A 26057-nucleotide genomic window follows, 5' to 3' on the forward strand; every position below is an offset into this window, starting at 1 on the left:
TCTGAATATTGGCCTCTAATTCGCAACTCTGAATATCTAAGTAGAACTCTTTCAGACTATAATCCACTCAAGGTCTCATTTTAGTGTGCGAGGCCACAAACTACTATCCCCTCCTGGTGTCTACACACAGAGGCCTTACAAGACACAGTCTATTGAGATACGCTAGTCACACACATCTCCACCTATTTTGCTGAGACGCAGATACAGGGGCCACCAGAGGGATGGAGTGGGAGACTATGAAAGTAGTCATGCGAGGGCTTTGCATCTCTACAACATGGGGCACCCGCCCACTCTCACTGGTAGTGCGCTGGAGCTAGAAAAACGTCTTTATTCGCTAGAGCTAGAAGCAATTACAAATCCAGAGGAATGTCCATGACTAGCGACCTTGCGTCACCGCTATTGGGAAAAGCTCAAACGGCTCAAAGATTTCAACTACAGGCCCTATATAGCCCGCCAACACGCTGATGGCGACAAACCTGGACGCACATTGACTTGGCTATTGAGAACAGAGGTCCATAAGACCTTAGTGAGAGCCATACAAGATCATGTGGGAGCCATCAAGAATACCCAGACAGACATCAATGAGGTATTCACTAAATATTTATATTCCTCCCCAGGGGATCCCCTCTCTTCCAAATATAAAATTACCTTCAAGCGGGATAACTTCCTACATTGTCTCCCCTGCAACTGCAAGAACTGGAGCAACCTCTTCAGACAGAGGAAATTACACTAGCAATTCAACAGATGGCACAAGGCAAGACACAAGGCACGGACGGGTTCCCTATCAAGTACTATGTGATCTTCAGGGCTTCTCTTGCCCCTCGGCTACTTAAGGTCTACTGTGAGGCACATCGACACAGTACACTCCCTGAATCTCTGTGTGGGGCTCTAAACAAAGTGCTGCCAAAACCTGGCAGAGATCCTCTAGAGGTGAGCGCTTATAGGCTGTTGTCAGTGCTCAACATTGACTACACGATCTTAAGTAAAATCCTCGCCAACAGGTTACTTTCCGATCTTGGGCGGTCTTGTCCATTCCAATAAAAATGGCTTTGTCCCTGGCACAGCCACACATTTCAACATCAGGCGCCTATGTCATATTATAGATGCCCTAAACATGGAGACCGACTGCTACCCAGTGCTAAAGTGCATATGCCCTCTGTGTAAATGGTATGGCTTATTGGTTTATCCATAACTGGCATATTTGATTTACTAGTAAGTCCCTAGTAAAGTGCACTAGAGGTGCCAGGGCCTGTAAATCAAATGCTACTAGTGGGCCTGCAGCACTGGTTGTGCCACCCACATGAGTAGCTCTGTAATCATGTCTCAGACCTGTCACTGCAGTGTGTGTGTGCAGTTTTAACTGTAAATTCAACTTGGCAAGTGTACCCACTTGCCAAGCCCAAACCTTCCCTTTTCGTACATGTAAGGCACCCCTAAGGTAGGCCCTCGGTAGCCCTAAGGGCAGGGTGCAGTGTATGGTTAAGGTAGGACAAATAGTAATGTGTTTTATATGTCCTGACAGTGAAATATTGCTAAATTCGTTTTTCACAGTTGCAAGGCCTGTCCTTCTCATAGGTTAACATGGGGGCTACCTTTAAATCTGATTAAAGTATAGATTCCCTTTGGGAGCGGATGGACATATGGAATTTGGGGTCTCTGAGCTCACAATTTAAAAATACATCTTTAGTAAAGTTGATTTTAAGATTGTGCGTTTGAAGATGCCACTTTTAGAAAGTGAGCATTTTCTTGCTTATACCATTTCTGTGACTGCCTGTTTGTGGATTCCCTGTCTGGGTCAGTTTGACAGTTGGGCTGGTTGCACCTCACACTAGACAGTGACACAAAAGGAGCTGGGGTGTAGTCTGCATTTCCTGATGAGCCATCTGTGCTAGGAGGGAGGGGAGGAGTGGTCACTTACACCTGAAAGGGCTGTGCCTGTCCTCACACTATGCCGTCTCCGACCCCCTGGTGAGTGTCTGGGGCCTGGCCTGGGCAAGGCAGGATTTCACATTCAAAAGAGACTTTACTTTGAAGTAGGCCTACTTCAAAGGAGAAATTGGGTATAAGAAGGGCACCCAAAACCACAGACTTTAGAACACTTCTGGAAACAAGAGGAACCTCTGCCTGGAGAAGAGCTGAAGAGCCGAGGAGAAGTGATGCCCTGCCCGTGACTGTGCTTTGTGGAGCTATCCTGCAGTTGCTGCTTCTGCCAGAGTAAGAGGGCCAAGACTGGACTTTGTGAGCCTTCCATCTTGTGAAGAAATCTCCAAGGACTTGATTTAGAGCTTGCCTCCTGTTGTTTGGAGTCTCATGGAGAGCAAAGACTTCTCTCTGCCAGCACCTGGAGCCTCTGGAGAGACTCCTGCTCTGACAAGTTGTGCCCTATCCAGTCCCTGGGCCCTTGAAAGGAAAGCTGGTGGAAATCCAAGGAAATCGACTTCGAATGACTTCGGACCGCCGCCGCTGCTGAATCCGGTGACACCGCCTGAAACCGACTCCGTGATCTTCCCTGGAACGCGAGGACCTTCGCAGGCCCGACGCTGCCGCAGCCCCGCTGAAGTCCGCGACTCCGTGGAAGTCGCAGCACCACGTCGTGACTGACGCCGCTCAAAGTGCGTGGATTTAACGTTTCGCACAGACGCCGCGCATCAGCTCATTTTCATTTCTTCACCAAGGTACTGTACCTGAGGGTCTACGCGACTCCATGTCTGGCGCCGCTGGTGTCAGCTGGTTGGGAACGACTCCGTCACGACGCCGTGTTAACTCCTCATCGAAGCATTTTGTGTTTCTAAGCGCTATTTTTGAGTTTAATCTTTAAAAATTCATAACTTGACTTGTGTATGTCGGATTTTTGTTGTTTGGGTCTTGTTTTGTTTAGATAAATATTTCCTATTTTTCTAAACCTGTGTTGTGTCTTTTTGTAGTGTTTTCATTAAGTTACTGTGTGTGTTGGTACAAATACTTTACACCTAGCACTCTGAAGTTAAGCCTAATGCTCTGCCAAGCTACCAAGGGGGTAAGCAGGGTTTAACTGAGTGTGATTCTCTTTTACCCTGACTAGAGTGAGGGTCCTTGCTTGAACAGGGAGTAACCTGACTGTCAACCAAAGACCCCATTTCTACACCCCTGTTCAGAAGAGGGGGGGACTCGGAGTTCCTAAACTGGAACTGTACTTTGCGGCGGCGCAGCTCCAGTGGCCCATGCGCTGGCTAGCGGGTGATGGGATGGGGACGGGAAGTTGATACAGGCTGACCTGAGAAATGAATCTCCTGGAATGGCTTTTCTCCCCTGATAGATTGGTCTGTAAACCGGGGATACTTATGCATACGGCCAGACTTTCTTGGACTTGTTACATTTACCCCAAGCGACCACTGCCTCTGTACGCACCTCAGATGCCCTTATGGGGTCTGCCAACCATGAGAAGATTACTGGAAACTCATGATCCTACCCCATGGAGAGATGCTGAGTTAACTCAACTAGGTGATCTTTATCGAGAGGGCAATCTGCTTCCCTTCCAGGAACTACAGGAACAGTATGATATCAGGGCAGGCCTCTTCCTCTCCCACTCTGCGATTGGGGCAAAAATGCAAATATTTCTCCCCCAGGGACAAAGGAACCCCCGGTACACTTGGGGCTACAATGTACTCTTACTCATGGCCTGGACTGCAGAGCCATATTGAACCTGAACACAACACTGCAGCATAGCAAGGGCAGCCCCCGCCTCGGAGTAAGCTATGATGGGACGACTGCCTGACCACAGAACACACCCTCAAATAACGGTCCATGGCCCTAGAGGTGGTTAAACAAGTCTCCCGAAATGCATGTCTGAAATATAAGCAGTTGAATTATATACACCAGACTTATCTCACACCATACCCGGATGGGAAGGAGCTTGGGCCATAGCTGCCCCCAGACGTTTGGATTTCCACACTGCACCCACAGCATGAGTCGCTTTGACAGACAATGTGGGGTGAAACTTGGCTCTTTCCCCTTTGTCTCACCAGGGCAGGGGAGACCGTCTGCATTCCTAGGGTGTGCCACCTAAGCCAGGGACTATCGATGTGCAGAGGTGGAGCCCTTGTTCCATCTGGCCAAATGGTGATGTGGAAGTGGGGTGACCCGCCCTTGTTGCAAGGTACCCGTTTACTGCTCCTCTGTGGCTGGGCTGGGGTTTGAAGATTTGTGTGGTACCGCCTGGGTGTCTGGGAGGGTGAGTGGTGGAAATTCCTGCTTCCACTGCCTTGGCAGCCACTCACTTGCCTATATAATTCAGTAGCAGGATGGGGTTCCTGGGTTCAGCACCTGGAAACACTCTTTAAATCAAAATGGCTGACTTCCAGAGGGAAAGCCAGAAGGGGTAATAGGATGTTTCACCTCACAGGTTGTGTACAGGCAGCACTGCCTTTATCCTGCCTCTCCTGAACCTGCAGGAAGCAAACGTTGATACAAGAAAGGATGACCTGCTGGAACCCCCCCCTGTCCCTGTGCGAAAGAAGGGGGACCCCCTTCTGCAGTCCATGGATCAGTCCGGTTCCCCTACACTTCTGCATCGGATTATGACCTTGAGGTGACCTATGAAATTAAAGCATATTACTAAGAGGAGGAAAAAAGGTAACCAGGATTCCCTTAGTGAAGGCAAGTGAAGAGCCCAGCACCAAATCCTGCCTGGTGGTGGGCGTGGTATATGTGACTTACAGAAGACTGGCTGCCCGGCGTTGCTTTGTTCTCCGGATTCTAATTTGTGACCCTCAGGGTACCTCTTTTACCAGTGGCAAATGTTCATATTGTTGAGCCTTCCTGGCAGCTAAATTGTGTGTTATGGTGGCAGTCCAAGTGGTCGTCATGTGCCAGATATCCACCATTTAGCAATAAAGCTATATTTACCTCATAATCATATGATACTTGTGCACATGGCCAGGTCTAGGAAACTGTCCTTGATCCTAATTTATTAATTTCCTCTTGAGCTTGTTTGGATGCTTTCACATCTTGTAAATAGGAAGACACAGGCCTAAGGAGAACATCAAACTGTTTTTTCAAGTAGGAGTACCTTACCCACTTGGTTCAAGGTCTGTAACTTTACCACTATGCCACATTTAGGAAAGGCTGCTTTCTTACAAGGAGGTAACATCCAGTTGGTGTTGGTTCCAGTCCAGGTTTCTTAGCAAACGCTCGTTATCAGCCCGAAGTGTTCCTAATCGTTAAAAAATAGAAAAAGAGTAATATGTTCAAGATAGGATTGCCAAAGAGCACACAGTTTGATCACAAGGGGAGCTGTGGATATAGAACCATGAACTCTGGCTCCAAAGTTGTAGGTGGCTGGCCTGGCTTATAGTGGGTACCTTGTGGTACTTACACCCTGTGCCAGGTCCAGTTATCCCTTATTAGTAGAATAGAGGTGTTTCTAGCAGCTTAGGCTGATAGAAGGTAGCTATGGCAAAGCTTAGGCTGAACTAGGAGACATGCAAAGCTCCTACTATACCACTTATATCATATAGCACAATATCATAAGAAAACACAATACTCAGAGTTATGACAATATGACAATATGCCACAAGTATCTCAGTGAGTACCCTCAGTTAGAAGGTAAGTAATATACACAAGTTATATGTACACAGACCCAAAACAGGTAAGTAAGAGTAAGAAAAAGAATGCAAACTGTGTAGAATTACAAAAGGATGCAATAGGTGAACATAGGTCTAGGGGCAACACAAACCATATACTCCAAAAGTGGAATGCGAATCACGAATGGACCCCAGACCTATGGGAGCTTGTAGAGGGTCGCTGGGACTGTAAGAAAACAGTCAGGGTGCCCAAGATACCCCACCCCAAGACCCTGAAAAGTAGGAGTAAAGTACCCCTACTGCCCCAATAGGACACAAGAGTCGTGATAGGGGCATTCTGCAAGAACCACAAACAACAGCAAAGCACTGAAGACGGATTCCTGAACCTGAGGACCTGCAAGGAAAGGAGACCAAGTCCAAGAGTAGCGATAGTGTCCATTGGGGGCAGGAGCCCAGGAAACCCTGGATGAAAGTGCAAGGAAGCTGCTTCCAGATGGAAGAAGCTTAGGATTCTGCAACAACAAAGAGGACTAGGAACTTCTCCTTTGGATGGAAGATGTCCCACGTCGTGATGAAGGTTGCAGAAGTGTTCCCACGCAGAAATACTGCAAACAAGCCTTGCTAGCTGCAAGGGTTGCAGTAGAGGTTTTTGGGTGCTGCTGGGGACCAGGAAGGACCAGGATGTCGCCCCTTGGAGGAGAAGACAGAGGGGGCACTCAGCAACTCAGAGAGCCCCCACAGAAGCAGGCAGCACCCGCAGACGTACCGGAGCAGGCACTTAGAAGATGTGTGAACCGGAGAAGTCTCACAGTCACAAAGGAGGATCCCATGACATCAGAGTCCAACTCAGAGGGTTGAGCACTGCAGGACGGAGTGCTGGGGCCCCAGGGTAGGTTGTGCACAAAGGAATCCTTGGCGAAGTGTACAGAAGCTGGAGCAGCGGTTTGCAATCTAGCGTGGGGAGGCAAGGACTTACCTCCACCAAACTTGGACTGAAGGATCACTGGACTGTGGGGGTCACTGGGATATAGCTCCTGTGTTCCAGGGATCCCGCTCGTCGAGATGAGAGGGGACCCAGAGGACCGGTGATGCAGTCTTTTGGTGCCTGCGTTAGCAGGGGGAAGATTCCGTCGACCCACGGGAGATTTCTTCTTGGCTTCCAGTGCAGGGTGAAGGCAGACAGCCCCCAGAGCATGCACCACCAGGAAACAGTCGAGAAAGCCGGCAGGATGAGGCGCTACAATGTTGCTGGTGGTCGTCTTCCTACTTTGTTGTGGTTTTGCAGGCGTCCTGGAGCAGTCAGCGGTCGATCCTTGGCAGAAGTCGAAGAGGGAAGTGCAGAGGAACTCTGGTGAGCTCTTGTGTTCGTTATCTGAAGAATTCCCCAGAGGAGAGACCCTAAATAGCCAGAAAAGGAGGTTTGGCTACCAAGAAATGAGGATTGGCTACGAAGAAAGGTAAGAGCCTATCAGAGGGGGTCTCTGACGTCACCTGCTGGCACGGGCCACTCAGAGCAGTCCAGTGTGCCCCCAACACCTCTGTTTCCAAGATGGCAGAGGTCTGGGACACACTGGAGGAGCTATGGGCACCTCCCCTGGGAGGTACTGGTCAGGGTAGTGGTCACTCCCCTTTCCTTTGTCCAGTTTCGCACCAGAGCAGGGCTGGGGGATCCCTGAACCGGTGTAGACTGGCTTATGCAGAGATGGGCACCATCTGTGCCCATCAAAGCATTTCCAGGGGCTGGGGAAGGCTACTCCTCCCCAGCCATTCACACCTATTTCCAAAGGGAGAGGGTGTAACACCCTCTCTCAGAGGAAATCCTTTGTTCTGCCTTCCTAGGCTGGGGCTGCCCAGACCCCAGGAGGGCAGAATCCTGTCTGAGGGGTTGGCAGCAGCAGCAGTTGCAGTGGAAACCCCGGAAAGGCCATTTGGCAGTAACCGGGTTCTGTGCTAGAGACCCGGGGGATCATGGAATTGTCACCCCAATACCAGAATGGTATTGGGGTGACAATTCCATGATCTTAGACATGTTACATGGCCATGTTCGGAGTTACCATTGTGACGCTATACATAGCTAGTGACCTATGTATAGTGCCTATGTATAGTGCACTCGTGTAATGGTGTCCCCGCACTCACAAAGTCTGGGGAATTTGCCCTGAACTATGTGGGGGCACCTTGGCTAGTGCCAGGGTGCCAACACACTAAGTAACTTGGCACCCAACCTTCAGCAAGTGAAGAGTAGACATATAGGTGACTTATAAGTTACTTAAGTGCAGTGTAAAATGGCTGTGAAATAACGTGGACGTTATTTCACTCAGGCTGCAGCGGCAGTCCTGTGTAAGAATTGTCTGAGCTCCCTACGGGTGGCAAAAGAAATGCTGCAGCCCATAGGGATCTCCTGGAACCCCAATACCCTGGGTACCTCAGTACCATATACAAGGGAATTATAAGGGTGTTCCAGTGTGCCAATGAGAATTGGTAAAAGTAGTCACTAGCCTGCAGTGGCAAATTTAAAAAGCAGAGAGAGCATAAACACTGAGGTCCTGGTTAGCAGAGCCTCAGTGATACAGTTAGGCTCCACACATGGAACATACTATGAGCACTGGGGTCCTGGCTAGCAGGATCCCAGTGACACAAGGGCTAAAACAACATACATACAGTGAAAATAGGGGTAACATGCCAGGCAAGATGGTACTTTCCTACAAAAGTCGAGACCATCTTCAGAATTTAGTCAAAGTACTGAAACTCAGCTATAGTAATAACACTGTAAAGGGACTAGTAGCCTATGTTAAATTAATGAAACCCCAAAAATGCAATATGTGACTTCAATTTTTAATTTTGCGACCCCCTCAATGAAACCTGCAACCTTCCACCACCCAGCATAGCCTTACTGGAGGCATGAGAAAATGTTCACGAGTAACTATGGTGTACAACATCAAGGTGTAATGTGCTGACTGAGGGTGCTAAAGCCCGGAGCCACATAGACCACGCTCAGGCATACATAGTTTTGCAGAAATGGCAAAGGCCTCAGCTGTCCGGGGGTGTCAGGTGAAATAGCGCCTAGTGAGGTAAAAATACTACGGAATGAAGCGTACAGGGCATGGAAAACGCTAAATGACATTCACGACAGACATAGGCGGTCATTCCTACATTGGCGGGCGGCGGTTGCCGCCCGCCAAGCGGGAACCGCCGAATGACCGCACCGCGGTCAAAAGACCGCGGCGGCCATTCTGGCTTTCCCGCTGGGCCGGCGGGCGACCGCCAGAACGCCGCCCGCCGGTCCAGCGGGAAACCCCCTTCTACGAGGATGCCAGCTCCGAATGGAGCCGGCGGAGTCGAAGGGGTGCGACGGGTGCAGTGGCACCCGTCGCGATTTTCAGTGTCTGCTTTGCAGACACTGAAAATCTTAGTGGGGACCCCAGGGGCCCCACGACACCCGTTCCCGCCATCCTGTTCCTGGTGAAAACCGCCAGGAACAGGATGGCGGAAAGGGGGTCGGAATCCCCATGGCCATGGAGGATTCCCTGGGCCAGGGGTAAACCGGCGGGAAACCGCCGGTTGCCCTTTTCTGACCGCGGCTTTACCGCAGCGGTCAGAATGGCCAAGGAAGCACCGCTAGCCTGTTGGCGGTGCTTCCGTCATTTTAGCCCTGGCGGTCGCCGACCGCCAGGGTTAGAATGACCCCCATAATCCGATATAAGATGTGTGTTTACACGACAGCCACTTTAATTCTGTGCCTGAAAATCCCGCTGGTGACCCCGTGATGAACCGTCGAACGTCATCACCTGCCATGGCCGAAGTCCAGCCTGGCTGCAGCTGAAGGTCGTGGCCCAGTGGTGACACATGTTTACTGTCGCTGATGGTGCTTCCCCTTCACAGACCAGCTCTTTCTGTCAACACTTAAATGTCATCACCTGTCACAGCTGGGATCTGGATACAGCCACTAGTCGTGGCCCCGTGGTGATCCATGTTCACTATTACTGATGGCGCGTCCTCGCCCCAGGCCCGAGGCCTCACCACCTGCACCAGCTCTAACAGCACCTTCACACTTCCGGGTGTCAGATTCAGGTCATCCTGTGCTCTTAACAGCAGATTAATGTAGGTGTAAAATGGACCACTTCAAACATGAGCTATGAGATTACTTCGGTACAAAATGCTCTAATGAAATGTAAGTGATAAAGTAATGTGACATAATTCAAATATACGTCCTTGTTAAAACCATCAGATCTTTCCAAAATAATGGAGATCAAGGAGTCTGAGTTTGAAACTAGAACTATAAGATCATGTCAATTCAACCTTAAAAACTCCTCGCCGACTCCTAGTTCCACCCAGAACTGAATCTAAAATGCTCCGTCATGTTCACAGAGCTGTGAAGAGTGAGGTGTGGCCAAAGGTCGAGCGTGTCAGTTTGTCCCTCTCACACTCCTGTAGGGGGAACAGAAACAGATCATTCACCTGTGAAATGAGATCATCCTCTGGAGGGATCCTGGATGAAAGGGGGAATCAAAGGGGCACCCTATGGCGGTGTGAGGGACTGAAACCTGGAGTCAGTCCCTCACAGGGCACCCACCACTCCCCAAGCACTGATACGGAGCCAAGGGTTCACCACAGGAAGTAATCACAGGGGTGGATCTCAGCTGCTCCAAAAATATCACAAGATAAAGAATAACTTTCACGTTTCCTTCTTAGGATGATTCTGACTGCTACATCTCTTTCCCAAGAAGCTAAACTCCGCATCCCACAACAATAAACCTGACCCCGACATCTCAGGGCGTCAGGCCATCACCGAGACCATTTACGGCCACCAAGCACACATCTCAACAACAAGGCACCATTAACCTAATACCGACGTACCGTATTGTTGAAACCACTTCATTTACTGTTCTAACTTGAGTCCTAGAATATTTTAGAGTTAGTTCCATTTAAAAACTAAATGCTTCTCAGCATCATAGATGAATTCTGGGATCAAAGATTGTGCTTGTTGGCGTTTCGGGGTTCAGAGTTTAACTGTTGCGCAACAGTTTAAAGGTGCACAAAAAAATACACTGACATTCACACACAGTTGCACTTATTTATGCATGAACAAACTCACAAACACACTCACACAGAAGCATGCATGCATGCACATACAACTTCTTCCACAACTGAGCAAACACAAACCTACAAATAGAGAAGTGCATACACACAAACACACACACACACACACACACACACACTTACAGAGAGGGGGCTGAAAACACACAGGAAAACGAAGCCCAACAGATGAATGGAATCATGCACACACAAACACACCAACAGACAGATGCACGTGAATGCACAACCACAGATGCACACACATGCACACACTAAATGCCAGATGGGTAAGATCTGTTCACACACACTCTGAAATAGACCATGGAAGTTTGTGATTGATACCGAAAGTGTGGAAGAGTAATTTTTGCTTTTGCTTCTTTCATGAAGATCCCTTGGAAAGATCTGAGTCCTTCTGCCTCCTGGACATTGATTATTCACCGTGTATATTATCCTCTGAAGGCAAGACCCAGGCTGCAGGGTGAACCAGTGGCTTCTCTGCATCTCCAGCCTAGACAGGCACATGCACAGACCTGCATATGCATAACCCTGCGCATGCACAGAGCTGCACATACACAATGGCAGATGTTTAACTGCACAGGCCTCACGGCTGCACTCACCCTCATGGTGTTATATTGTTCCTCTTCCTTGAGTTTAGACTTCAAAATGTGTCCCATCTCTTTCCTCAGACGACACAGCCAGTCCTGGAGCTTCGCCCTGCAGAGAGCAAACCAAAAAAGTGACAAACACAGAACTATAAAGTCAAGTTGTTCATACACAAATAAACACTAGATGATCATTCAGACATATGCAGATTGTAAATACCAACCAAACATGTTGACATTTAAAGTTCCAGTCACATTAGCTTGATTACATGTTTTAGCCTCAAATATCCAGAAATCTGGAACACATGTACAGATTGTAACTACCAGGCCACAAGTTTCCAGATGACCCCCGCCAACCCACACATGTACAGATTTTACGTTCCAGCTGCCCATGTAACGGACTTTAGGTGTTAAGTTGTATGTTTCCATATCATGTGTATCAGTCACACATGTACAGATTGCGCTTTCCAGCGCACTGGTGTATATTAACATACAAGAACAGTCATATCCTGACTATGTCACAAGCTGACTCCCCTCTGACTCTTCAGCCCTCTCTTTCCATCCTTTTTTTTTATATCATAACTTTCCTCTGTTGAGCAGCCCCCTCCACTACTAAATCTCGTACAGGGGCGTAGACAGCCAGGAAGCAGGGATTGTTTTTTAAAAGGGTCTGTGACAGGCAAACTGCAGTCCCCACAGGGTCTGTGAGAGTGAATATGCACCAGCTCCATACATGGTCTGTATCGCAGAAGAGGCAGTCATAACCAGCAAGAACTCGCGCAAGCCTCTTACAGACAGGCAGCAAGAGCAAGTGAGTCAGTACCACCCCACACAGTGTCTGGGACAGGGTACAGGCACCAGCCTCATACACTCTCTGTGACAGGGAGGTAGCGTCATCCTAAGGATTTGTAGGGCCCTGGGCAGTATATATTCCGATGCTTCTGTTTGAAACATCTTCATAGTTTTTAGGGGAAGCACAAAGCACTCCGTCCCCTGTAGTAATCTCTCTTTGGACTTCCAACCACGCCTATGTCACGTCAGTCACTTTCATTGGTTCCTGGGCTTGTCTTTTAAAATCCACTTGCTTTCCGTTGTGAAAGGCATACATACATCATGCCTTTTCCGGTGTTTAGCCCACCTACACAGCACCGGTAAACTACTGAAAACATATGAGGCTTGATGTTTTCAGCATGGTTTACGGACTACTTTATCTGTTTATTTTCCATGCAGTGCGACCGCGCTGGGGTTTACATAGCACGATCGCGCTCGGTTTTTCAGTTTTCAATTTCAGCACGATCATGCTGCATTTTACATAGTGCAATCGCGCTGCGTTTTTTTTATTTTCATTTGTGTGGCAAGAAAAGTCCGGTTAGGAGTTTACAACACTAATAGCTCTAACTCAAGCAAATGCAAGACCTGTTGCACTGAAAATGCTTGTTATCCCTTGTTAGCTCATTCAAGCCCTTGTGTGCAAACAATACAGAATTATATGTTGAGCCTTTAAAACCTTGGGTCACACAAAAACAGCCAAAACCTCTCACTACCTAGTGTCCACCAACCCAATACTATCAAAAAGAAGCTTGAACAAGCATTGATAAAGAAATTTCTTCAATTTGGATGAAGATATTTTTTGCTTGCAACAACATTATTTTATGTGGAAACCAGTGTCTAACCAACTTGTTACTCCAATTTTAGCAAAATTGTAGTTTTGTTCAGCAAATATTTGTAATCACAAATATCTCACCCGTCACTACTGCCGTTCTTTCTGAACAGTGAAAATAAAAGCGCTGCTCTGAAGATTTTCACCATTTCCATTGGTCAAAATGTATTATCTTTCTCCTAATTTCTCGCTCTCGCCTTCTCCCTCTTCTCCTTATATGTGTGCACTTATCAGGCTAGACTGTTACCTGTGACCCTGCAGAGTAAGAGAAATGGAATGGAGTAGGATACAAGAGATGAGCAGAGACATCAAAAGATGATGTCAAAAGATATGTGATGTAGGGAGAGATGTAAAATATAGAGAGAACATTGAGGTAGCCAGAAGGAAAGATAAGGAGAGGAAAAAAGATGAAGAGCTTAAAAGATGAACAGCGATAGAGCATAGTTGAAGGAAATGTAGAGTACTCTAAGGAGTGAGGTACAGAGAAAATCTAGGAAGTGAATTAGAGAGAGATAATGGCACCAAGAGATAGACGTAGACAAAGAGACAAGTAAAGCTACTAGTGGGGAAGATTAAAAGATAGAGAGAAGGATAAAAGGTAGAAAGAAATATCTACAGTGAAAAGAGGATGTTCAGGGACATGCATATAATAGAGAATGAGAGGTGAAGTTTACACAGAGGTAAATAGTTGTGAGATTGAAAAAGAGGAAGAGATAGTGAAGTAGAGAGATCTATGAAGAAAGAGGTTCTGGGAGATAGTTGAGGTACAGGGTAAAGTGAAAGGAGAAGAGGGTTCAAAGAGAGATATGTTTGTGTGTGTATGAGAGAAATAGACACAGAGGAGTTGATGATAGAATAAAAAGGGTAGAGAAAAAAAACAGAGGTAGCCTGGGAGTAGCACAACATTTAGAGAGGTGAATGAAAGGGAACAGAGGTAGATCGAGAGTAAGAGGAAGCTGAGAGGCGAGGTAGGGAATTAATAATGAAATGAAATTGTGAGGTTAGTTAGTGAGAGAGAGCAGTGGGATATAAGGTCAGATGGACAAAGCCAGTTTGCATTTCTAAACGTTCTGAATTGCTTTTTCGGACTGTTAAAAAATTCAACATGGGCTTTTCATATGTACAAAGCCATTTAAGAATTCACAAATTGCGATTTCTACCCTGCAGAAATTGCTATTTGCGACTCCCAGAATAGGAAATCGCAATTAGGGATTTCCTATTTGCTATTCCTATTCTGATGCATCTCTAGTAAAAGGTACTTAGATACCCAGGGCATGGGGTACTATGGGTAAGCCCATGAGGGCAGCACTGATTGTGCCACCCTCAAGGGCCATGCATCCAGATGCACCCAGCACTACCATAGCAGGCTGAGTGTCCTGGTGCAAACCTAAAGTACAAACTCAACATGGCACACTCCCTGTGTGCCCTGTCCACCCTACACTGCATATGTTATGGGTAACCCCTCTAGCAGGCCTTCTAGCCCTAAGGCAGGGTGCACCATACTATATGTGAGGGCCTACTCGCACGAGCAATATGCCCCCAAAGTGTCCTTGCCAAACCTGGGACATTGCGAGTGAACAGAGCAACCATTTTATTGTATGTGCTGGACACTGGTCAACACGAGTTTCCCAGCAACCTAATGGCTGCTCTGAACCCTGGGTTGTCTGGTATCAAACAACTTAGAATGATAAATCCAAACTGATACCAGTACTGGTTTTATTATAAAATGTACCCAGGTGTCACCTTAGAGGTGCCCCCTGCAAAAACCAACTATCCTGGCATGGTAGCTGACTGGTTCCAGCAAGCCTGCCACATCCAGAGACCCAATACACAAACCCTGGGGGAGAGCCCTGTCTCTCTGGTTTGTGAAACAAAGCCCTTCCCTCAGGAATGTGCACTGCCTTGACAGTGAGCTTCAAAGGGTCTACCGCCTTTGAAACTAGAGCCCCCAGGCCTGCTTCTAGCAGCATATGGCTCCTCCCTTTGTCAAACCCCCCACTTTTGGAGGGAGTGTAGGAGGCTGGACTGGCTTGTAGTGAGTACCAAGGGGTACTTACACCTTGCACCAGGCCCAGGTATCCCTTATTAGTGTAGAGGGGTGTCTAGTAGCTTAGGCTGATAGAAAAGGTAGCTTAGCAGAGCAGCTTAGGCTGAACTAGGAGACGAGTGAAGCTCCTACAGTACCACTAGTGTCACTTGCACAATATCATAAGAAAACACAATACACAGATATACTAAAAATAAAGGTACTTTATTTTTATGACAATATGCCAAAGTATCTCAGTGAGTACCCTCAGTATGAGGATAGCAAATATACACAAGATATATGTACACAATACCAAAATATGCAGTAATAGCAATAGAAAACAGTGCAAACAATGTATAGTCACAATAGAATGCAATGGGGGCACATAGGGATAGGGGCAACACAAACCATATACTCTAGAAGTGGATTGCGAACCACAAATGGACCCCAAACCTATGTGACCTTGTAGAGGGTGTAAGAAAACAGTGAGGGTTAGAAAAATAGCCCACCCCAAGACCCTGAAAAGTGGGTGCAAAGTGCACCTAAGTTCCCCAAAGAGCACAGAAGTCGAGATAGGGGAATTCTGCAAGGAAGACCAACACCAGCAATGCAACAACGATGGATTTCCTGACGAGAGTACCTGTGGAACAAGGGGACCAAGTCCAAAAGTCACGATCAAGTTGGGAGTGGGCAGATGCCCAGGAAATGCCAGCTGTGGGTGCAAAGAAGCTGCCACCGGATGGTAGAAGTTGTGAATTCTGCAAGAACGACAAGGGCTAGAAACTTCCCCTTTGGCGGATGGATGTCCCACGTCGTGAAGAGTCGTGCAGAGGTGTTTCCGTGCAGAAAGACTGCAAATAAGCCTTGCTAGCTGCAAGGGTCGCGGTTAGGGTTTTTTGGATGCTGCTGTGGCCCAGGAGGGACCAGGATGTCGGCAATTGCATGAGGAGACAGAGGGGGCGTCCAGCAAGACAAAGAGCCCACTCAGAAGCAAGCAGCACCCGCAGAAGTGCCGGAACAGGCACTACGAAGTTGAGTGAACCGGAGCTCACCCGAAGTTTCACAAGAGGGTCCCACGAAGCCGGAGGACAACTCAGGAGGTCGTGCAATGCAGGTTAGAGTGCCGGGGACCCAGGCTTGGCTGTGCACAAAGGAAATCCTGGAAGAGTGCACAGGAGCCGGAGTAGCTGCAAAACACGCGGTTCCCAGCAATGCAGTCTAGCGTGGGGAGGCAAGGACTTACCTCCACCAAACTTGGACTGAAGAGTCACTGGACTGTGGGAGTCACTTGGACAGAGTTGCTGAGTTCAAGGGACCTCGCTCGTCGTGCTGAGAGGAGACCCAGAGGACCGGTGATGCAGTTCTTTGGTGCCTGCGGTTGCAGGGGGAAGATTCCGTCGAACCACAGTAGATTTCTTCGGAGCTTCTAGTGTAGAGAGGAGGCAGACTACCCCCACAGCATGCACCACCAGGAAAACAGTCGAGAAGGCGGCAGGATCAGCGTTACAAGGTCGCAGTAGTTGTCTTTGCTACTTTGTTGCAGTTTTGCAGGCTTCCAGCACGGTCAGCAGCCGATTCCTTGGCAGAAGGTGAAGAGAGAGATGCAGAGGAACTCTGATGAGCTCTTGTATTCGTTATCTAAGGAACTCCCCAAAGCAGAGACCCTAAATAGCCAGAAAAGGAGGTTTGGCTACTTAGGAGAGAGGATAGGCTAGCAACACCTGAAGGAGCCTATCAGAAGGAGTCTCTGACGTCACCTGCTGGCACTGGCCACTCAGAGCAGTCCAGTGTGCCAGCAGCACCTCTGTTTCCAAGATGCCAGTCGTCTGGAGCACACTGGAATAGCTCTGGGCACCTCCCAGGGGAGGTGCAGGTCAGGGGAGTGGTCACGCCCCTTTCCTTTGTCCAGTTTCGCACCAGAGCAGGGCTGAGGGATCCCTGAACCGGTGCAGACTGGCTTATGCAGAGATGGGCACCATCTGTGCCCATCAAAGCATTTCCAGAGGCTGGGGGAGGCTACTCCTTCCCAGCCCTGACACTTTTTTCCAAAGGGAGAGGGTGTAACACCCTCTCTCTGAGGAAGTCCTTTGTTCTGCCTTCCTGGGCCAAGCCTGGCTGGACCCCAGGAGGGCAGAAACCTGTCTGAGGGGTTGGCAGCAGCAGCAGCTGCAGTGAAATCCTGAGAAAGGTAGTTTGGCAGTACCCGGGTCTGAGCTAGAGACTCGGGGGATCATGGAATCGTCTCCCCAATGCCAGAATGGCATTGGGGTGACAATTCCATGATCCTAGACATGTTACATGGCCATGTTCGGAGTTACCATTGTGACACTATACATATCTCGTGACATATGTATAGTGCGCGCGTGTAATGGTGTCCCCGCACTCACAAAGTCCGGGGAATTTGCCCTGAACAATGTGGGAGCACCTTGGCTAGTGCCAGGGTGCCCACACTCTAAGTAACTTAGCACCCAACCTTTACCAGGTAAAGGTTAGACATATAGGTGACTTATAAGTTACTTAAGTGCAGTGGTAAATGGCTGTGAAATAACGTGGACGTTATTTCACTCAGGCTGCACTGGCAGGCCTGTGTAAGAATTGTCAGATCTCCCTATGGGTGGCACAAGAAATGCTTCAGCCCATAGGGATCTCCTGGAACCCCAATACCCTGGGTACCTCAGTACCATATACTAGGGAATTATAAGGGTGTTCCAGTATGCCAATGTAAATTGGTGAAATTGGTCACTAGCCTGTTAGTGACAATTTTGAAAGAAATGAGAGAGCATAACCACTGAGGTTCTGGATAGCAGAGCCTCAGTGAGACAGTTAGTCATAACACAGGTAACACATACAGGGCACACTTATGAGCACTGGGGCCCTGGCTGGCAGGGTCCCAGTGACACATACAACAAAAACAACATATATACAGTGAAATATGGGGGTAACATGCCAGGCAAGATGGTACTTTCCTACAGGGAGCAAAGGCAGGAAACCACACAAAGGATAGGAAGAGTGGCCTCACTGAGCATGCACCACCCCTAGGGGCTTACCGACGAAATGGACCCTCAAATTCAGTTTCCTTCATCTTGGAATGGAAGAAAATAGCCACAAAGCTTTAAGGAAATGACCCTTCCCAAAGGAAGTCGTCACTGTAGTGGGTGTAGCCACCCAAGGGTAAGCGTCCTATTGGACACTACCAGGTTCCCCCTAAAACACACACTAAATTTAGTATTTAGTGGGCTCCCCTATACCAAGAAATTATACTGGAAAAGACAAAGAAGACCAGCACCAAAAGAAGACCACAGTAAGAGAAGTGAGGACCTGCTGCACAAGAAAAGGTGCCAAACCCTGGCTGCTGCACCCAGGACCCGAAAATCGTCACTGAGGAGGAGCTGGACACTGGACTGACCCCAAGAAACCCAGGGGACCTCCAGGCTTTAAGAATCTCCACAGATCTCCCTTCTGACCGGAGGCACAACTCAAAAACCAAGCAAGAACCAACGAACTGGTGAGTGTCACTTCATCGAACGTCCGATGTCTCTGCAACCTGAACTCATAGCGGGACTCGACGACACACCAATGGCCGCTCGGACGTACCCTAAAAGTGTGCCAAGTTTGGTGGCACTGCGCCCTCTAGTGGTCGAGTTACGCCAATACCCTGGGTACTAGTCAGCTGACATCGGACAAGAAGAAAACCAGCTCCCCCACAGCTGAAAAAAGATCAGGAGGAAGCCCCAGTCAACGGAGTTCAGTAACACCCGGACCTCTGACCAGAGTGCCCCCATTGTCCTGTAAGCCGCTCTCAAAGAGACTCACCGCCAGCTCCAGTGAACTCCAGCGAACTCCGTTGCGCACAGCATCCAAGACCTCCAGAACGCCCTGCACCTGGCTGCCCTGGGCCTTGCATTGCAGGATCTGCTGTGTGTCCCAGGTCCCCAACCCATTGCGACCTCCCAGGTCCAAGGGGACCCCAAAGCACTTTATTTAAATCTGCAAACCAGCTCCTTTTCCAAGTGGCCCCTCCAGGTGGCCCTGTGCATGTGCCAAGAACCTCTCCAACGCTGCTCCCGCCTGACTTGGGGGCCACTCGAGACTCTCCAGCTGGCACAGTATGCCCACCGACTACTCCGGCCACCCTGGAAGAGAAGAGACTGGTAACTCAACTGTGTGATTTTTACTGCATTTTTAAAGGTGACTGTGCATTGATTCCAATGATGCGTAATTCCGTACAAAAAAACTTCAAAAAGTCATAACTTGAAAGGTACTTAACGTATTCTAAAGATCTTGGTCTTAAAATTTATATAAAAGTCTGAAGTAGGTTTATAAATTCTGGTCTTGAGTTATTCATTGAGTGCATGTGCTGCATGATTGGTTTTGCGAGAACAGCAAATACTTAGCACATCTCCTGGATTAGCCTAACTGCTCAACCAGCTACCTTAAAAATTGGAGCATTAGGTGGTCTATTTCTTACTTCTGGAAACCAACGTGTGGTTGCCCGGACCCTCTGCATAGTGTAACCGATTTTGTACACTACATAGAGGGCCAGCCTCCAACAGTTAGAAGGTGCAGTGCATTAATTATAGACTAGACAGGGTATTCACTACATGGGAAGGGGAAACAGCCTTCTTTCCACTTTTGGATTCTAGGGTTATCTGTTTCGGTGTGAGGACTCACTTCACTCAGGATAGGACTAGGGCAAGGAAGACCAACAAGGTAATAATGCTTTTAAAATTCAGTTGACTCCTGCTAGAGCTGGCATCTTTGGCATCGTCTCCCCTGTCTTTTTTGCCTCTGCTTCTCATATTTTAACTGTGTGCTGTACTCAGTTTTTGCTGTTTACCCCAGGTACTCTGGGCACTTTACCACTGCTGACCAGTGCTAAAGTGCAAGTGCTCCTTGTGTAAATTGTATGTGTAATTGGCTATTCCACGATTGGCATATTTGATTTACTAGTAAGTCCCCAGTAATGTGCACTAGAGGTGCCTAGGACCTGTAAATCACATGCTACTAGTGGGTCTGCAGCACTGATTGTGCCACCCACGAGTAGTGCTGTAGACATGGCTCTCATCTGCCACTGCAGTGTCTGTGATTGCAGTTTTAACCTGCCAATTCGACCTGGAAAGTGTACCCACTTGCCAGGCCCAAACCTTCCCTTTTTATACATAAAATGGACCCCTAAGGTAGGCCCTAGGTAGATCCATGGGCAGGGAGCAGTGTATGTTAAAGGTGGGACATGTACTAGTGTGTTTTACATGTCCTAACAGTGAAATACTGCCAAATTCGGTTTTCACTGTTGCAAGGCCTATCTCTCCCATATGTTAACATGGGGTCTGCCTTTAAATAACCTTAAAGTGCAGTTTCCCTTTGGGTGCAGATAGAAATTTGGAGTTTGGAGTCTCTGAACTCACTATTTAAAAATACATATTTTTGTGAAGTTGGCTTTTAAATTGTCTATTTGAAAAGGCCACTTTTCAAAAGTGGGCATTTTCTTGCTTAAACCATTCTGTGACTCTGCCTGCTTGTGTATTCCCTGTCTGGGTCAGACTGACAGTTGGGCTGTTTGTGAATCTCCACTAGACAGTGACACAAAGGGAGCTGGGGTGTAGCCTGCATATCCGGATGGGCCATCTGGGCCAGACTGGCGGGAGGAGTGGTCACTTACACCTGAATGGACTGTGCCTGCCGTCACACAATGCAGTCTCCAGCCCCCTGGTGTGTATCTGGAGCCAGGCCTGAGCAAAGCAAGATCTTGTGAACAATAGAGACTTTCCTTTGAAGTTTGCCTACTTCAAAGGCAGAAAAGGGTATAAGTAGTGGACCCAAAATCCCAGATTTTCAGATAACTTCTGGAACCAAGAGGAACCTCTGCCAAGGAAAAGAGCTGGAGGAGGAGTACTCCCCCCTTGCCTGTGACTGTGCTTTGCTGGGTTGGCCTCCAGTTGCTGCTTCTGCCTGAAAAATGGCAAAGACTGGACTATGTGGCATATTCCTGCTTGGGAAGAATCTCTAAGGGCTTGGACTGAGCTTGCCTCCTGTTTTGAAGTCTTACGGCCATGAAGGACTTCCTCTGCCAGCACCTGGACTCTCTGATGAGACTTCCTACCTTGCCAAGTGGAGCCCTAGCCAGTCCCTGGGCCCTTGAAAAGTGAAGCTAGTAGAACATGGACAGAACTCCACGCACAGGAAGCCGTGCGAGGAACATTTTGACGCACCACCTGCAATGCAGCTGTAAAAACGAATTGCTACCTGCCTTTCGGCTGAAATCAACGCACCACCTGCATCGCGGCCAGGACATCGATGATTCACCTGCATCGCTGCTGGAGAAACGATGCAACACCCACTTGCAACTCCTGAAAACAACACAAACCCCACGCAGCGTGATTTTCCAACACAGTACAGCTGGATTTCTCAAGCATCGTTGCTAGGCTTCAAAATCATTGTGAACCTGCGTGGATCCGAGGTGCCCTATCCAGAACTCGACGCTTCACTTGCTTGCAGGAGAGAAAAATTACGCATCGCCTACCCAACTGGAGAAGAAATGACGCACAGCCTCACTTGCGGGAAAGGAATCAACGCACCACTGACTTTTCAGACACATGCTCGCCCGTGCGGCTTTCTTTTTGATGTAAACCAGGTACTTCATGTAAACAAAAATTGTTAGAGGCGGCCTGGCTTATAGTGGGCACCTGATGGTACCTACACCTTGTGCCAGGTCCAGTTATGCCTTATTAGTTGATTAGTAGTGCTCTAGCAGCTTAGGCTGATAGAGGTAGTTGTAGCAGAGCAGCTCAGGCTGAACTAGGAGACATGCAAAGCTCCTACTATACCACTTATATTATATAGCACTATATCATAAGAATCACAATACTCAGAGTTACTACAAATAAAGGTACTTTATTTTAGTGACAATGTGCCAAAAATATCTCATAACATATACTCCCTTAGGAGGTAAGTAAAATATACAAAATATATACACAAACCAAAATTAGGTAAGAAAACAGTTAGAAAAGTAGAGCAAAAACTGTAGAATACAATAGGATGCAATAAGCCTAGGGGCAACACAAACCATATACTAAGAAAGTGGAATGTGAACCACTTAGGGACCCTAGTGTAGTGTGTAGAGGGTCACTGGAAGTGTAAGAAAACACTAAGGGTGTCCAAGATACCCCACCCCAAGACCCTGAAAAGTAGGAGTAAAGTTACCCTACTTCCCCAGAAACACACTAATGTTGTGATAGGAGATTCTGCAAAGACCACAACTGACTGCAAAGCACTGAAGATTCCTGGACCTGAGGACCTGCAAAGGAAGGGGACCAAGTCCAAGAGTCACGAAAGTATCTAGGGGGGGGCAGGAGCCCACTAAACCCCAGATGAAGGTGCAAAAAGGGTGCCTCTGGGTGGAAAAGCTGAAGATTCTGCAACAACGGAAGATGCCAGGAACTTTTCCTTTGCACAGAAGATGTCACACGGCGTGCTGGAGGATGCAGAGTTGTTTCCACGGAAAAAGACTGCAAACAAGCCTTGCTAGCTGCAAAGGTCGCGGTTGAAGAAAATGGGTGCTGCCCGGGCCCAGGAAGGACCAGGAGGTAGCCCCTTGGAGGAGGAGACAGAGGGGGCGCTCAGCTGCACCGAGAGCCCACGCAGAACCAGGCAGAACCTGCAGAAGCACTTGAACAGGTGTTCAAGAAATCTGAGCACGGCGTTCGTCTCAACACCACAAAGGAGGGTCCCACGAAGCCAGTGGTCAACTCAGCGAGTTGAGCAATGCAGGACGGAGTGCTGGGGACTTGGGCTATGCTGTGTACAAAGGATTCTTTGCAAAAGTGCACAGAAGCCCTGGCAGCTGCAGTTCACGCAGTACCCAGGATTACTATCTGGCGTGGGGAGGCAAGGACTTACCTCCACCAAATTTGAACAGAAGGACCACTGGACTGTGGGGGTCACTTGGATCCAGCTCCTGTGTTCCAGGGACCATGCTCGTCGAGATGAGAGGGGACCCAGAGGACCGGTGAAGCAGAAGTTTGGAGCCTGCCTTTAGCAGGGTGAAGATTCCGTTGATCCACTGGAGATTTCTTCTTGGCTTCCAGTGCAGGGTGAAGGCAAACAGCCCTCAGAGCATGCACCACCAGGAAACAGTTGAGAAAGCCGGCAGGATTAGGCGCTACAATGTTGCTGGTTGTTGTCTTGCTACTTTGTTGCGGTTTTGCAGGCGTCCTGGAGACGTCAGCGGTCGATACTTGGCAGAAGTCGAAGAGAGAGATGCAGAGGAACTCTGGTGAGCTCTTGCATTCGTTATCTGAAGAGAAACTCACAGGAGAGACCCTAAATAGCCCTCAGAGGAGGATTGGCCACCTAACCAGGTAAGCACCTATCAGGAGGGGTCTCTGACGTTACCTGCTGGCACTGGCCACTCAGAGGCCTCCATTGTGCCCTCACACCTCTGCATTCCAGATGGCAGAGGTCTGGGACACACTGGAGGAGCTCTGGGCACCACCCCTGGGGTGGTGGTGGACAGGGGAGTGGTCACTCCCCTTTCCTTTGTCCAGTTTCACGCCAGAGCAAGGGCTGGGGGATCCCTGAACTGGTGTAGACTGGCTTATGCAAGGAGGGCACCATCTGTGCCCATCAAAGCATTTCCAGAGGCTGGGGGAGGCTACTCCTCCCCAGCCCTTACACCTATTTCCAAAGTGAGAGGGTGCAACACCCTCTCTCAGAGGAAATCCTTTGGTCTGCCTTCCTGGGACTGGGCTGCCCAGACCCCAGGAGGGCAGAAGCCTGTCTGTGGTTTGGCAGCAGCGGTAGATGCAGTGAAAATGCTGGAGCCCCGGGGATTGGCACCCCAATACCAGATTTGGCATGGGGGGACAATTCCATGATCTTAGACATGTTACATGGCCATATTCGGAGTTACCATTGTGAAGCTACATATAGGTATTGCGTACCCATGTAATGGTGTCCCCGCACTCACAAAGTCTGAGGAAATAGTCCTGAACAATATGGGGGTACCCTGGCTAGTGCCAGGGTGCCCTCACACTAAGTAACTTTGCACCTAACCTTCACTAAATGAGGGTTAGACATATAGGTGACTTATAAGTTACTTAAGTGCAGTGTAAAATGGCTGTGAAATAACGTGGACGTTAATTCACTTAGGCTGCAATGGCAGTCCTGTGTAAGAATTGTCTGAGCTCCCTAAGGGTGGCAAAAGAAATGCTGCAGCCCATAGGGATCTCCTGGAATCCTAATACACTGGGTACCTAGGTACCATATACTAGGGAATTATAAGTGTGTTCCAGTGTGCCAATCAGAATTGGAAAAAATGGTCACTAGCCTGCAGTGACACTTTTGAAAGCAGAGAGAGCATAAGCACTGAGGTTCTGGTTAGCAGAGCCTCAGTGACACAGTTGGCCACCACACAGGGAACATATTCAGGCCACAACTATGAGCACTGGGGTCCTGGCTAGCAGGATCCCAGTGAAACAGGGAAAAGCAAACTGACACACAAGTAAAAATGGGGGTAACATGCCAGGCAAGATGGTACTTTCCTACACGTTTCCATTGTTTTCTATGGAATACTATTTTAAAAATTCATATCTTGATTTGTGTATGTTGGATTTTTGTTGTTTTGGTCTTGTTTGATTTAGAGAAATATTGCTTATTGTTTTAAACTAGTGTGGTTCCAATTTTGTAGTGTTTTCTTTTTCTATTTTTTTTTTTTTTTTTAATATTTTTATTGAAGATGCACAGTGTACAAATACCAAAGCAAAAAGAAGGCTGAATAAATACAATAAATACAATAAATACATTAAATAAATACACATCATTACATAAATTCATTTCATCAATCTACAACAGACATCAAGACCACTGAAAGGGGGCGTATGAAATAGCCTATTCACGACCTTAGAATACAAATAAAGTGCAAAAATTGAACATGATTAAATAAATAAATACATCCCCAACAAACATGATTCAATTATTACCTAGCCACTGTGCAAACGGGGCCCACATAGCTTCACCCATCCGTCTACGCCCGCGGGCCTTTACACGCATAAGCGCCCATCTCTAAATAAAACAATGAGCACATCCGAGCCAGCCAATGATTAAAAGTTGGTGGAGTTGACTCCAGCCAATCAGAAGCAATACAGCAGAGGGCCACAAACATGGCTAGAAACAGGAACCTCTGTGAATATTCTAGGTATACCACTCCATCAGTTCCAAGTAATACTAGTTGCGGCGTAATTTCCACCTCCTGATGGGTTAGCCTAGTTAAAAAGTTAGCCATATCAGTAAAAAATTCTTGTAGCCTACTGCAATTAAAAAACATATGTACCAGGTCGGCCGATACACTCTTACATCTGGGACACACCACCCCCCTTGAGCTGCCCCAGTTAAATAGCTTAGCGGGAGTATAATATAAGTGAAAAATAGTCTTATAATGTTGGGTTTGTGGCCCAGCAGATAATATAAAACGCTGTGCCATATCTAAAGAGGTACGTACTGACACTTCAGAAGCTCCAATATTCCGAGCCCACCTCTCCGCCTGTTTACTCAAGTCATCTGGCATTAAGTTCAAGAAGAGCGGATAAAGCGAGCAGACCCGCCATCTAGTGGAGTTATGAAGAACCTCCATAACTGGGATTCTATCCCCCACCTGGCCAGATGCTGATCTAAAATTTACCCCCCAAAAATGTCTGATTTGCAAATATTTGAAAAAATCCTTAGTGTTCAATGAAAATTCACTTGTCAGTTCTTCAAAAGATTTAAGGTGGGTATTCCCATAGAAATCACCAATACACCGAACACCAAGCTGTGCCCACCTGTCACAGTATTCATCCTTAAAAATGTCAGGTACCGACGAATTCAAAATTGGGGTGTAAAAATTGATCCAGCCAATTCCAATTTTTTTTAAACATTGGTCCACACCTTAAAATGCAGCCCAGACAGTCTTGAACTTAACTTTTTTTAAATAACTAGGCTCCACTGTTCTCAAGAAAGCTGCATTGGCATGACTTCCCCAAATCATATTATATATAGTAGGACAAATTTCGCCAAAATCTCGATTATCAGCCTGTCGATTAATTAATGGTTGGATATTTTGCAGTGCAGATACCCAGTCATAAAAAAGAAAATGAGGGGCC

The 26057-nt window shown here is 47.8% G+C and overlaps 1 protein-coding gene across 1 annotated transcript in view; it reads right to left on the bottom strand.

Moving 5' to 3' along the window:
- The window catches only part of LOC138282945 (E3 ubiquitin-protein ligase TRIM39-like), a 221297-nt gene that overhangs the window by 138656 nt on the left and 56584 nt on the right, over positions 1-26057 (bottom strand). Inside the window, exon 2 of the mRNA XM_069221011.1 lies at positions 11252-11348. The gene's annotated coding sequence lies outside the window, so the exon portion shown is untranslated. The remainder of the gene's footprint in view (positions 1-11251; positions 11349-26057) is intronic.

Source organism: Pleurodeles waltl, chromosome 2_2 (assembly GCF_031143425.1).
Source record: "Pleurodeles waltl isolate 20211129_DDA chromosome 2_2, aPleWal1.hap1.20221129, whole genome shotgun sequence".
In the NCBI taxonomy this organism is placed as follows: domain Eukaryota; kingdom Metazoa; phylum Chordata; class Amphibia; order Caudata; family Salamandridae; genus Pleurodeles; species Pleurodeles waltl.